Source organism: Carassius carassius, chromosome 8, assembly GCF_963082965.1.
Source record: "Carassius carassius chromosome 8, fCarCar2.1, whole genome shotgun sequence".
Lineage (NCBI taxonomy): Eukaryota > Metazoa > Chordata > Actinopteri > Cypriniformes > Cyprinidae > Carassius > Carassius carassius.
Genome location: NC_081762.1, coordinates 34,642,454 through 34,656,935, shown reverse-complemented (window position 1 = coordinate 34,656,935; position 14,482 = coordinate 34,642,454). Strand labels below are relative to the sequence as shown.

The 14,482-nt window shown below is 43.1% G+C and overlaps 6 non-coding genes across 6 annotated transcripts; 1 reads left to right on the top strand and 5 right to left on the bottom strand.

Annotated features, from left to right (window-relative positions):
* Positions 1 to 8,247: 8,247 nt before the first annotated feature.
* LOC132145903 (U5 spliceosomal RNA) lies at positions 8,248 to 8,362 on the bottom strand. The gene has a single exon (XR_009434663.1). It is a non-coding gene; the product is annotated as a U5 spliceosomal RNA (small nuclear RNA).
* Positions 8,363 to 9,967: 1,605 nt separating this feature from the next.
* Positions 9,968 to 10,082, bottom strand: LOC132146077 (U5 spliceosomal RNA). Its single transcript, XR_009434826.1, has one exon. It is a non-coding gene; the product is annotated as a U5 spliceosomal RNA (small nuclear RNA).
* Positions 10,083 to 11,689: 1,607 nt separating this feature from the next.
* LOC132146076 (U5 spliceosomal RNA) lies at positions 11,690 to 11,804 on the bottom strand. The gene has a single exon (XR_009434825.1). It is a non-coding gene; the product is annotated as a U5 spliceosomal RNA (small nuclear RNA).
* A 1,061-nt stretch (positions 11,805 to 12,865) lies between these two features.
* trnad-guc (transfer RNA aspartic acid (anticodon GUC)) lies at positions 12,866 to 12,937 on the top strand. The gene has a single exon. It is a non-coding gene; the product is annotated as a tRNA-Asp (tRNA).
* Positions 12,938 to 13,040: 103 nt separating this feature from the next.
* trnag-ucc (transfer RNA glycine (anticodon UCC)) lies at positions 13,041 to 13,112 on the bottom strand. The gene has a single exon. It is a non-coding gene; the product is annotated as a tRNA-Gly (tRNA).
* Positions 13,113 to 13,412: 300 nt separating this feature from the next.
* On the bottom strand, positions 13,413 to 13,527 carry LOC132146158 (U5 spliceosomal RNA). The gene has a single exon (XR_009434897.1). It is a non-coding gene; the product is annotated as a U5 spliceosomal RNA (small nuclear RNA).
* Between the last annotated feature and the right edge of the window lie 955 nt (positions 13,528 to 14,482).

The window sequence follows — 14,482 nt, the reverse complement described above, 5'->3', positions numbered from 1 at the left end:
ATGTACAGCGATAACGTTGACTTGATTGCAAATTATTGCACAGATACTATTTAAACTGAACTTAGCTGAATGATGACATCACCGATTTCAATGACGAAATGCCTTTAACTGTCATTTTGCTTTATTGACGCACTGTGTTCCTAATTAATGTTGTTCAGTTGCATTGACACAATCCTTTTTGTTTAAAGCGCAATTTAAAAAAAAAAAAAGAGTCCAAACAATGACCCCTGCAACGGGTAGTGTTCCAAATGTTATGCGACTTTAGCTAATGATGGGTCCACCCGGAATTTGACGGTGCTAGGGCTGTGTCAGCGTCAGAAAAAGCCATGCATTGTTCAGTTATGTCGGTGCAGTAGCGTCGGTTGGGGGAGGAACGGCAGCATGCGCAGCTCCTCGTTAGTATAGTGGACAGTATCTCCGCCTGTCACGCGGCGGCCAGTCGCGGATAGGTGTAGAGCGCTAACTAGCCAATAGCAACGAAGGAAATTCCAGGGAGGCGGGACGAAAAAAATACACAGAATTAGAGGTTCGAATCCCGTCTCGGCCACAAATACCATAAAATGAGTTTGTATTCGTTTTTTCATCTAGATACACTTTAAGTACGATTAACATATAATAGATGAACTTTGTGAACAAAGATAAAAATAAATCTTGTAATAATTGTTCTTTTGTATGGTGTACAAAATGTGCAAAGATCTTAAGAAACATATACATTATAATAGGGAATAGTTATTTTTAATATAGAAAAATGTGAATAATTAAAAAGAACACTTTGATAATGTTTCAGGCCTTTATTTATAAAGATACGTCTATTTATATGTGTATAACTGTACAGAAAACCCATATATATGAAATATAACTAAAACTCACAAAAAAGTAAGTTTTTCATTTTATTTATAGTAAAGTAATATACTTATAAAAATTAAAAGAAAAAATAACAAAAATATATAATAATTAAATAAATATACATAAAATAATCATAGGTTATTAAACAACAGCAACAGATATAATAAAAATAAAGATGTGGAGAACAGAAAAAACAATACAAATATGTTTTATATTAAATAATTATGTAGGTTTAATGGTAACAGTTATTAACATTCAGTGTTTACATATCTGAGCAAGTAAATAAAATGTAATATCAATTTAAAAGAAAATCAACAAAATGTATACATTTTTTAATCAATAAAACTTAACACACAGTTCAATACAGTTCAAACAAGGCCACATACTTATAGTATTTTAATTAACAAATTGAAATACATGAAAATATTTAAATGTATAGATTCAACAACAACAACAATAATAAAATCTAAAGTTGTGGAGAACACAGAAAAAAAATATATTACACTACCACTTAAATGTTTTTGAACAGTAAGATTTTTAATTCTCACCAAGCCTGCCTTTATTTGGTCCAAAATACAGTAAAAGCAATAATATTGTTGAAATATTTTTACTAGTTAAAATAACTGCTTTCTATTTGAACATATAGTAAAATGTATTTTATTTCTGTGATGCTCCGCTGTATTTTCAGCATCATTTCTCCAGTCTTCAGTGTCACATGATCTTCAGAAATCAGAATAATGATTTACTGATCAAGAAAAAATATTATTATTATTATTATTATCAATATTTTAAACCCCCCAGGGATTCTTTAAATAGAAAGATCCAAAGATCTGCATTTATTTGAAATAAAAAGCTTTCTTAACAATATAGATTGTACCATTCTTTTGGGGGGAAAGAAATGACAGAAATTAATGCCTTTTTTTTAGCAAGGATGATTTAAATTGATTAAAAGTGATGATAAAGATGAAAAATGTTGATGATGAAAATGTAAAAAAAAAAAAAAAAAAAAAAAAAAAAATATATATATATATATATATATATATATATATATATATATATATATATATATATATATATATATATATATATCAGATAAATGCTGTTCTTCTGAACTTTCTATTCATGTAAGAAACTGAAAAGATTGTACTCGGCTATTTTCAACATAACATAACAACAACAGTAATAATAATAATAATAATTTTTTCTTGAGCAGTAAATCATCATATTATTCTGATTTCTGAAGATCGTGTGACACTGAAGACTGGATGAATGATGCTGAAAATACAGCTGTGCATCACAGAAATAAATTACAGTATATATTCAAATATATAGCCTTCCTGATAATGTTCGGGGTTCAGACACACTCTCTCTGTTTAAATCTAGATTAAAAACACATCTCTTTCGCCAAGCATTCGAATAATGTATCTCTTAAATTGTGAGTGTAGTTGTATCTGATCAAATGTGCATTCTTATTCTTTAGCTTGGGTTAAACTAATTAATTTTACTCTGTTGGAACAGCAGCTATGCTAATGATGTCTCTATATGTGTCTCTGTTTCTGCTGGATTTACATCCCGTGGTAACTAGGATTTACACAAGCTCCAGTCTGGATCCAGAACACCTGAGAAGAGATGATGCTGACCCTCAGAGGACCTCAGATGATGCTGACCCTGAATCAACAACAGAACTAACAATTATTGCTACATGTGTGACTGCATCATATAATAATTATTAATTATTAATCAAATTAATAATGTTCATCGTCTGGCTGACTACGTCTTGTATGAATTTTTCTACAAATCCTGTCATACGTGCACAAACTGACAGTCACCACTTATAAGCTACTACTAAATATTGTAGAAACATAATTTTCTGTAAAGTTGCTTTGTAACAATTTGTATTGTAAAAAGCGCTATACAAATAAACTTGAATTGAATTGAATTGAAATAGAAAGCAGCTGATTTAAAATAGTAAGAATATTTAAAATGCTACAGTTTTTGCTGTACTTTGGATAAAATAAAGGCAGGCTTGGTGAGCAGAAGAAATTCTCAAAAAACATTAAAAATCTTACTGCTGAAAAACATTTGACTGGTAAGAGTATTTTAAATAAAATATTTATTTACGGAGTTTAATAATAGCCGTTACTAACATTTAGTGTTTACAAAACTGAGCAAGATAAAATAAAGCAAGTCAATACAATTAATTAACACACTAAAGTACAGTGTAAACAAGGCCAATACTTCTGATGTTTTATTTAACAAATGGAAATCAATTAAATAATTTAAAATTGTAGACTAAACAACAACAGCTACAATAATATTAATAATAATACAATTTGTGGAAGACACAGAAAATAAAACAAGCCTTCGACCTGTTTAAGAAGATCCTTGCTCCTATGTTGCGTTGCCAAGAGATGTTCAAGAGAGGCAGTTCTCAACAGATCTGTCCATCTATGGTCCAACACGAAGACCAGCCGTTCTGAGGGGTCCAGTGTGAGCTGAACGAGGGACGCAGTTATGGCAGATGGTGTGGTGTTCTACAGAAGATTAACAGCATTACTTTATTAAAATATAATGTCTTGGTGTTGTGTGCACATATGAGACAGACAGTTTACACACATAAGTGCCTGTATGAATTATTTATTTACCTGCATCCGGAAGAAACCCTTCCCTTCAGTGTCTGGTGTGATGTTATGGTGGAGTGAGACGGGTGGATGGGTCTTGACACAGCATGCATCATCTTAACATTCCTGAAATATAGATTCAAATTAAATATATCAAATGTATTTTATAATTCATTATATATATATATATATATATATGTATGTATGTGTGTGTGTGTGTGTGTGTGTGTGTGTGTCTTTATTTTTACAATTTTTTTTTTATTTTTTTATTTTTGAATATATTTTCTAATCATTGTAATTTATTCCTGTTATGAAAAGCTGAATTTTCTGAATTATTACTCCAGTCTTCAGCATCACGTCAACCTTCCGAAAATAATGTGCTTTCATCATTGTAGTGACAATGATAATATCAACATTGATTACAATAAGAAATGTTTTGTGAGCAAATAATCATATAAATAATGATTTCTGGATCATATGACACACTGAAGAGTATAAATGATGCTGAAGAATTCAGCTTTGCATCACAGGAATAAAGTTAATTTAACATAGGAAATAGTTATTTTAAGTTGTACCACACAGTAAATGTTGACAATTTTTATATATATATATATATATATATATAGGAAATAGTTATTTTGAAATTGTACCACACAGTACATGTTGACAATTATATATATATATATATATATATATATTTATATATTTGCACTAAAGTCTTGAAAATCACATAACATTCAAAACAGTTGCTATAATTAATCACATAAGTATGATTATATGATAATATAATAAGTAATTAATTGTAAGTTTTTTTTTTGGTTTAGTTTTTTTAAAAGAAACACATAATTCACTTTACCTGCTTGTTGGGAGTTTGGCAGCGTATGTTGTTCAAACAAAACAATTTCGTGAAGAAATCTCCGATCGTAAAACGCGTCTCCTCTCCTTCAGAGCGAATGATTGACAGATGAGTATCTGCTGTTTGAATTCCCCGCCACGGAAGAAGCGAAACAGCGCCAGGAAATCTACGTGTGGCCACAAATATATTGCATCCGTAGTGTTAAGCACTACCATAGAGAATGAATGGGAAAAGTTAAGAGAAGTTAAGCTTAACTATTTTCGGCTCCCGCGCGGAAGACCGGGGTTCGATTCCCCGACGGGGAGAGCTAGCTCTTTTCGGCTTCCGAACGATCCATCCAAAAGTTTTGGGAGGAGACACAGGTCACAGAAGGAGTTCTGCTTCGACATCAGCCCGAGCCAAAGGACATGCGTTGGCCGGGAATCGAACCCAGGTCAACTGCTTGGAAGGCAGCTATGCTCACCACTATACCACCAACGCAGTCACCAGTCAGCCACTTGCGCCGTCGTTAAGAAGGCTCGAAGTGCACGTGTCGCCGATAGGGCTAGAGGAGCTGATGAGATCTTTGTTTGGACCCGTCACTAAAGAGAGCCTTCCAGAGTTTGCATCCCGTCACGTACAAGAAAGTGCTGCCTTCCCATGCCAGCTAAATAAACATTAAGTGCTGACAGCGCAAACGCAGAGAGTGCAAATACAGAAGAAGACCAGTGGCACGCCCTCCTGCAGCGTGTTGGCGGACGGCCAAATTGATTCTGCTCTTGACATTTCGATGTAGCTCTGCTGTGAGCAGAGCACCCAAAAATACAGGTCTGCCCACATGCGTTTCGTCAGCCCCCCCCCCCCCCCCTCCCCCACTCCAAAAGGGAGAAGTAAAACTCACAAAAGTCCACTCGGTCCACCAATAACCACAAGCCCAATCAAGGCAATCTCTTTCTCATGCCTCCATCTGAAAAGTTGGAGAAAATCTTATATGAATAAAAGAGTCTTTTAAAGAAATCCCTTATTCCGAGGTCAACGTAGCCACCAGATCCAGTCTGTATCCAGATCAGTGGGCCGCTTCAGTCACCCGGATCCAGTCAGTATCCAGACAAGATGGTTGATCAACACCTAGAAAGGACCTCTATGGCCCTGAAACACAGCGGAGACCGGGACAACTAGATGAGCCCCAGATACAGATCCCCTGTAAAGACCTTGTCTCAGACGACCACCAGGACAAGACCACAGGAAACAGATGATTCTTCTGCACAGTCTGACTTTTCTGCAGCCTGGAGCTGATTTGCTGGTTTCTTCTGACCAGAGGAGAACTGTCTCCCCGACTGAGCCTGGTTTCTCACCGGGTTTTTTCTCCATTTTTTCACCGATCGAGTTTTGGTTCCTTGCCTCTGTCGCCTCTGGCAGGCATAGCTGGGGACACTTCATGTACAGCGATATCGTTGACTTGATTGCAAATTATTGCACAGATACTATTTAAACTGAACTTAGCTGAATGATGACATCACCGATTTCAATGACGAAATGCCTTTAACTGTCATTTTGCTTTATTGATGCACTGTGTTCCTAATTAATGTTGTTCATTTGCATTGACACAATCCTTTTTGTTTAAAGCGCAATTTAAAAAAAAAAAAGAGTCCAAACAATGACCCCTGCAACGGGTAGTGTTCCAAATGTTATGCGACTTTAGCTAATGATGGGTCCATCCGGAATTTGACGGTGCTAGGGCTGTGTCAGCGTCAGAAAAAGCCATGCATTGTTCAGTTATGTCGGTGCAGTAGCGTCGGTTGGGGGAGAAACGGCAGCATGCGCAGCTCCTCATTAGTATAGTGGACAGTATCTCCGCCTGTCACGCGGAAGACCGGGGTTCGATTCCCCGACGGGGAGAGCTAGCTCTTTTCGGCTTCCGAACGATCCATCCAAAAGTTTTGGGAGGAGCCACAGGTCACAGAAGGAGTTCTGCTTCGACATCAGCCCGAGCCAAAGGACATGCGTTGGCCGGGAATCGAACCCAGGTCAACTGCTTGGAAGGCAGCTATGCTCACCACTATACCACCAACGCAGTCACCAGTCAGCCACTTGCGCCGTCGTTAAGAAGGCTCGAAGTGCACGAGTCGCCGATAGGGCTAGAGGAGCTGATGAGATCTTTGTTTGGACCCGTCACTAAAGAGAGCCTTCCAGAGTTTGCATCCCGTCACGTACAAGAAAGTGCTGCCTTCCCATGCCAGCTAAATAAACATTAAGTGCTGACAGCGCAAACGCAGAGAGTGCAAATACAGAAGAAGACCAGTGGCACGCCCTCCTGCAGCGTGTTGGCGGACGGCCAAATTGATTCTGCTCTTGACATTTCGATGTAGCTCTGCTGTGAGCAGAGCACCCAAAAATACAGGTCTGCCCACATGCGTTTCGTCAGCCCCCCCCCTCCCCCACTCCAAAAGGGAGAAGTAAAACTCACAAAAGTCCACTCGGTCCACCAATAACCACAAGCCCAATCAAGGCAATCTCTTTCTCATGCCTCCATCTGAAAAGTTGGAGAAAATCTTATATGAATAAAAGAGTCTTTTAAAGAAATCCCTTATTCCGAGGTCAACGTAGCCACCAGATCCAGTCTGTATCCAGATCAGTGGGCCGCTTCAGTCACCCGGATCCAGTCAGTATCCAGACAAGATGGTTGATCAACACCTAGAAAGGACCTCTATGGCCCTGAAACACAGCGGAGACTGGGACAACTAGATGAGCCCCAGATACAGATCCCCTGTAAAGACCTTGTCTCAGACGACCACCAGGACAAGACCACAGGAAACAGATGATTCTTCTGCACAGTCTGACTTTTCTGCAGCCTGGAGCTGATTTGCTGGTTTCTTCTGACCAGAGGAGAACTGTCTCCCCGACTGAGCCTGGTTTCTCACCGGGTTTTTTCTCCATTTTTTCACCGATCGAGTTTTGGTTCCTTGCCTCTGTCGCCTCTGGCAGGCATAGCTGGGGACACTTCATGTACAGCGATATCGTTGACTTGATTGCAAATTATTGCACAGATACTATTTAAACTGAACTTAGCTGAATGATGACATCACCGATTTCAATGACGAAATGCCTTTAACTGTCATTTTGCTTTATTGACGCACTGTGTTCCTAATTAATGTTGTTCAGTTGCATTGACACAATCCTTTTTGTTTAAAGCGCAATTTAAAAAAAAAAAACAAAAAAAAAAAGAGTCCAAACAATGACCCCTGCAACGGGTAGTGTTCCAAATGTTATGCGACTTTAGCTAATGATGGGTCCATCCGGAATTTGACGGTGCTAGGGCTGTGTCAGCGTCAGAAAAAGCCATGCATTGTTCAGTTATGTCGGTGTAGTAGTGTCGGTTGGGGGAGAAACGGCAGCATGCGCAGCTCCTTGTTAGTATAGTGGACAGTATCTCTGCCTGTCACGCGGAAGACCGGGGTTCGATTCCCCGATGGGGAGAGCTAGCTCTTTTCGGCTTCCGAATGATCCATCCAAAAGTTTTGGGAGGAGCCACAGGTCACAGAAGGAGTTCTGCTTCGACATCAGCCCGAGCCAAAGGACTTGCATCGGCCAGGAACCGAACCCGGGTCAACTGCTTGGAAGGCAGCTATGCTCACCACTATACCACCAACGCAGTCAGCAGTCAGCCACTTGCGCCGTCGCTAAGAAGGCTCGAAGTGCACGAGTCGCCGATAGGGCTAGAGGAGCTGATGAGATCTTTGTTTGGACCCGTCACTAAAGAGAGCCTTCCAGAGTTTGCATCCCGTCACGTACAAGAAAGTGCTGCCTTCCCATTCCAGCTAAATAAACATTAAGTGCTGACAGCGCAAACGCAGAGAGTGCAAATAAAGACGAAGACCAGTGGCACGCCCTCCTGCAGCGTGTTGGCGGACGGCCAAATTGATTCTGCTCTTGACATTTCGATGTAGCTCTGCTGTGAGCAGAGCACCCAAAAATACAGGTCACTCGCAAAAGTTGCCCTCCACGGAAATCTTTAGTAAAAGGCGAAAGATTTATGCGACAATGAAGAGAAACTCGAGCTGTGTCTACGACCACTCCGGCCTGTGCGCTGCCTCTGGTAAACCACTACGCTCGCCAAGGGTCATCAAGGGTGACGACGCCTGCCCACATGCGTTTCGTCAGCCCCCCCCCCACTCCAAAAGGGAGCAGTAAAACTCACAAAAGTCCACTCGGTCCACCAATAACCACAAGCCCAATCAAGGCAATCTCTTTCTCATGCCTCCATCTGAAAAGTTGGAGAAAATCTTATATGAATAAAAGAGTCTTTTAAAGAAATCCCTTATTCCGAGGTCACCGTAGCCACCAGATCCAGTCTGTATCCAGATCAGTGGGCCGCTTCAGTCACCCGGATCCAGTCAGTATCCAGACAAGATGGTTGATCAACACCTAGAAAGGACCTCTATGGCCCTGAAACACAGCGGAAACCGGGACAACTAGATGAGCCCCAGATACAGATCCCCTGTAAAGACCTTGTCTCAGACGACCACCAGGACAAGACCACAGGAAACAGATGATTCTTCTGCACAGTCTGACTTTTCTGCAGCCTGGAGCTGATTTGCTGGTTTCTTCTGACCAGAGGAGAACTGTCTCCCCGACTGAGCCTGGTTTCTCACCGGGTTTTTTCTCCATTTTTTCACCGATCGAGTTTTGGTTCCTTGCCTCTGTCGCCTCTGGCAGGCATAGCTGGGGACACTTCATGTACAGCGATATCGTTGACTTGATTGCAAATTATTGCACAGATACTATTTAAACTGAACTTAGCTGAATGATGACATCACCGATTTCAATGACGAAATGCCTTTAACTGTCATTTTGCTTTATTGACGCACTGTGTTCCTAATTAATGTTGTTCAGTTGCATTGACACAATCCTTTTTGTTTAAAGCGCAATTTAAAAAAAAAAAAAGAGTCCAAACAATGACCCCTGCAACGGGTAGTGTTCCAAATGTTATGCGACTTTAGCTAATGATGGGTCCATCCGGAATTTGACGGTGCTAGGGCTGTGTCAGCGTCAGAAAAAGCCATGCATTGTTCAGTTATGTCGGTGCAGTAGCGTCGGTTGGGGGAGAAACGGCAGCATGCGCAGCTCCTCCTTGGTATAGTGGACAGTATCTCCGCCTGTCACGCGGAAGACCGGGGTTCGATTCCCCGACGGGGAGAGCTAGCTCTTTTCGGCTTCCGAACGATCCATCCAAAAGTTTTGGGAGGAGCCACAGGTCACAGAAGGAGTTCTGCTTCGACATCAGCCCGAGCCAAAGGACATGCGTTGGCCGGGAATCGAACCCAGGTCAACTGCTTGGAAGGCAGCTATGCTCACCACTATACCACCAACGCAGTCACCAGTCAGCCACTTGCGCCGTCGTTAAGAAGGCTCGAAGTGCACGAGTCGCCGATAGGGCTAGAGGAGCTGATGAGATCTTTGTTTGGACCCGTCACTAAAGAGAGCCTTCCAGAGTTTGCATCCCGTCACGTACAAGAAAGTGCTGCCTTCCCATGCCAGCTAAATAAACATTAAGTGCTGACAGCGCAAACGCAGAGAGTGCAAATACAGACGAAGACCAGTGGCACGCCCTCCTGCAGCGTGTTGGCGGACGGCCAAATTGATTCTGCTCTTGACATTTCGATGTAGCTCTGCTGTGAGCAGAGCACCCAAAAATACAGGTCACTCGCAAAAGTTCCCCTCCATGGAAAACTTTAGTAAAAGGCGAAAGATTTATGCGACAATGAAGAGAAACTCGAGCTGTGTCTACGACCACTCCGGCCTGTGCGATGCCTCTGGTAAACCACTACGCTCGCCAAGGGTCATCAAGGGTGACGACGCCTGCCCACATGCGTTTCGTCAGCCCCCCCCCCCCCACTCCAAAAGGGAGAAGTAAAACTCACAAAAGTCCACTCGGTCCACCAATAACCACAAGCCCAATCAAGGCAATCTTTTTCTCATGCCTCCATCTGAAAAGTTGGAGAAAATCTTATATGAATAAAAGAGTCTTTTAAAGAAATCCCTTATTCCGAGGTCAACGTAGCCACCAGATCCAGTCTGTATCCAGATCAGTGGGCCGCTTCAGTCACCCGGATCCAGTCAGTATCCAGACAAGATGGTTGATCAACACCTAGAAAGGACCTCTATGGCCCTGAAACACAGCGGAGACCGGGACAACTAGACGAGCCCCAGATACAGATCCCCTGTAAAGACCTTGTCTCAGACAACCACCAGGACAAGACCACAGGAAACAGATGATTCTTCTGCAAGTCTGACTTTTCTGCAGCCTGGAGCTGATTTGCTGGTTTCTTCTGACCAGAGGAGAACTGTCTCCCCGACTGAGCCTGGTTTCTCACCGGGTTTTTTCTCCATTTTTTCACCGATCGAGTTTTGGTTCCTTGCCTCTGTCGCCTCTGGCAGGCATAGCTGGGGACACTTCATGTACAGCGATAACGTTGACTTGATTGCAAATTATTGCACAGATACTATTTAAACTGAACTTAGCTGAATGATGTCATCACCGATTTCGATGACGAAATGCCTTTAACTGTCATTTTGCTTTATTGACGCACTGTGTTCCTAATTAATGTTGTTCAGTTGCATTGACACAATCCTTTTTGTTTAAAGCGCAATTTAAAAAAAAAAAAAGAGTCCAAACAATGACCCCTGCAACGGGTAGTGTTCCAAATGTTATGCGACTTTAGCTAATGATGGGTCCATCCGGAATTTGACGGTGCTAGGGCTGTGTCAGCGTCAGAAAAAGCCATGCATTGTTCAGTTATGTCGGTGCAGTAGCGTCGGTTGGGGGAGAAACGGCAGCATGCGCAGCTCCTCCTTGGTATAGTGGACAGTATCTCCGCCTGTCACGCGGAAGACCGGGGTTCGATTCCCCGACGGGGAGAGCTAGCTCTTTTCGGCTTCCGAACGATCCATCCAAAAGTTTTGGGAGGAGCCACAGGTCACAGAAGGAGTTCTGCTTCGACATCAGCCCGAGCCAAAGGACATGCGTTGGCCGGGAATCGAACCCAGGTCAACTGCTTGGAAGGCAGCTATGCTCACCACTATACCACCAACGCAGTCACCAGTCAGCCACTTGCGCCGTCGTTAAGAAGGCTCGAAGTGCACGAGTCGCCGATAGGGCTAGAGGAGCTGATGAGATCTTTGTTTGGACCCGTCACTAAAGAGAGCCTTCCAGAGTTTGCATCCCGTCACGTACAAGAAAGTGCTGCCTTCCCATGCCAGCTAAATAAACATTAAGTGCTGACAGCGCAAACGCAGAGAGTGCAAATACAGACGAAGACCAGTGGCACGCCCTCCTGCAGCGTGTTGGCGGACGGCCAAATTGATTCTGCTCTTGACATTTCGATGTAGCTCTGCTGTGAGCAGAGCACCCAAAAATACAGGTCACTCGCAAAAGTTCCCCTCCATGGAAAACTTTAGTAAAAGGCGAAAGATTTATGCGACAATGAAGAGAAACTCGAGCTGTGTCTACGACCACTCCGGCCTGTGCGATGCCTCTGGTAAACCACTACGCTCGCCAAGGGTCATCAAGGGTGACGACGCCTGCCCACATGCGTTTCGTCAGCCCCCCCCCCCCACTCCAAAAGGGAGAAGTAAAACTCACAAAAGTCCACTCGGTCCACCAATAACCACAAGCCCAATCAAGGCAATCTCTTTCTCATGCCTCCATCTGAAAAGTTGGAGAAAATCTTATATGAATAAAAGAGTCTTTTAAAGAAATCCCTTATTCCGAGGTCAACGTAGCCACCAGATCCAGTCTGTATCCAGATCAGTGGGCCGCTTCAGTCACCCGGATCCAGTCAGTATCCAGACAAGATGGTTGATCAACACCTAGAAAGGACCTCTATGGCCCTGAAACACAGCGGAGACCGGGACAACTAGACGAGCCCCAGATACAGATCCCCTGTAAAGACCTTGTCTCAGACAACCACCAGGACAAGACCACAGGAAACAGATGATTCTTCTGCAAGTCTGACTTTTCTGCAGCCTGGAGCTGATTTGCTGGTTTCTTCTGACCAGAGGAGAACTGTCTCCCCGACTGAGCCTGGTTTCTCACCGGGTTTTTTCTCCATTTTTTCACCGATCGAGTTTTGGTTCCTTGCCTCTGTCGCCTCTGGCAGGCATAGCTGGGGACACTTCATGTACAGCGATAACGTTGACTTGATTGCAAATTATTGCACAGATACTATTTAAACTGAACTTAGCTGAATGATGACATCACCGATTTCAATGACGAAATGCCTTTAACTGTCATTTTGCTTTATTGACGCACTGTGTTCCTAATTAATGTTGTTCAGTTGCATTGACACAATCCTTTTTGTTTAAAGCGCAATTTAAAAAAAAGATTCCAAACAATGACCCCTGCAACGGGTAGTGTTCCAAATGTTATGCGACTTTAGCTAATGATTGGTCCATCCGGAATTTGACGGTGCTAGGGCTGTGTCAGCGTCAGAAAAAGCCATGCATTGTTCAGTTATGTCGGTGCAGTAGCGTCGGTTGGGGGAGAAACGGCAGCATGCGCAGCTCCTCGTTAGTATAGTGGACAGTATCTCCGCCTGTCACGCGGAAGACCGGGGTTCGATTCCCCGACGGGGAGAGCTAGCTCTTTTCGGCTTCCGAATGATCCATCCAAAAGTTTTGGGAGGAGCCACAGGTCACAGAAGGAGTTCTGCTTCGACATCAGCCCGAGCCAAAGGACATGCGTTGGCCGGGAATCGAACCCGGGTCAACTGCTTGGAAGGCAGCTATGCTCACCACTATACCACCAACGCAGTCAGCAGTCAGCAGTCAGCCACTTGCGCCGTCGCTAAGAAGGCTCGAAGTGCACGAGTCGCCGATAGGGCTAGAGGAGCTGATGAGATCTTTGTTTGGACCCGTCACTAAAGAGAGCCTTCCAGAGTTTGCATCCCGTCACGTACAAGAAAGTGCTGCCTTCCCATGCCAGCTAAATAAACATTAAGTGCTGACAGCGCAAACGCAGAGAGTGCAAATACAGACGAAGACCAGTGGCACGCCCTCCTGCAGCGTGTTGGCGGACGGCCAAATTGATTCTGCTCTTAACATTTCGATATAGCTCTGCTGTGAGCAGAGCACCCAAAAATACAGGTCACTCGCAAAAGTTCCCCTCCACGGAAATCTTTAGTAAAAGGCGAAAGATTTATGCGATAATGAAGAGAAACTCGAGCTGTGTCTACGACCACTCCGGCCTGTGCGCTGCCTCTGGTAAACCACTACGCTCGCCAAGGGTCATCAAGGGTGACGACGCCTGCCCACATGCGTTTCGTCAGCCCCCCCCCCACTCCAAAAGGGAGGAGTAAAACTCACAAAAGTCCACTCGGTCCACCAATAACCACAAGCCCAATCAAGGCAATCTCTTTCTCATGCCTCCATCTGAAAAGTTGGAGAAAATCTTATATGAATAAAAGAGTCTTTTAAAGAAATCCCTTATTCCGAGGTCACCGTAGCCACCAGATCCAGTCTGTATCCAGATCAGTGGGCCGCTTCAGTCACCCGGATCCAGTCAGTATCCAGACAAGATGGTTGATCAACACCTAGAAAGGACCTCTATGGCCCTGAAACACAGCGGAGACCGGGACAACTAGATGAGCCCCAGATACAGATCCCCTGTAAAGACCTTGTCTCAGATGACCACCAGGACAAGACCACAGGAAACAGATGATTCTTCTGCACAGTCTGACTTTTCTGCAGCCTGGAGCTGATTTGCTGGTTTCTTCTGACCAGAGGAGAACTGTCTCCCCGACTGAGCCTGGTTTCTCACCGGGTTTTTTCTCCATTTTTTCACCGATCGAGTTTTGGTTCCTTGCCTCTGTCGCCTCTGGCAGGCATAGCTGGGGACACTTCATGTACAGCGATATCGTTGACTTGATTGCAAATTATTGCACAGATACTATTTAAACTGAACTTAGCTGAATGATGACATCACCGATTTCAATGACGAAATGCCTTTAACTGTCATTTTGCTTTATTGACGCACTGTGTTCCTAATTAATGTTGTTCAGTTGCATTGGCACAATCCTTTTTGTTTAAAGCGCAATTTAAAAAAAAAAAAAAAAAAAAAAGAGTCCAAACAATGACCCCTGCAACGGGTAGTGTTCCAAATGTTATGCGACTTTAGCTAATG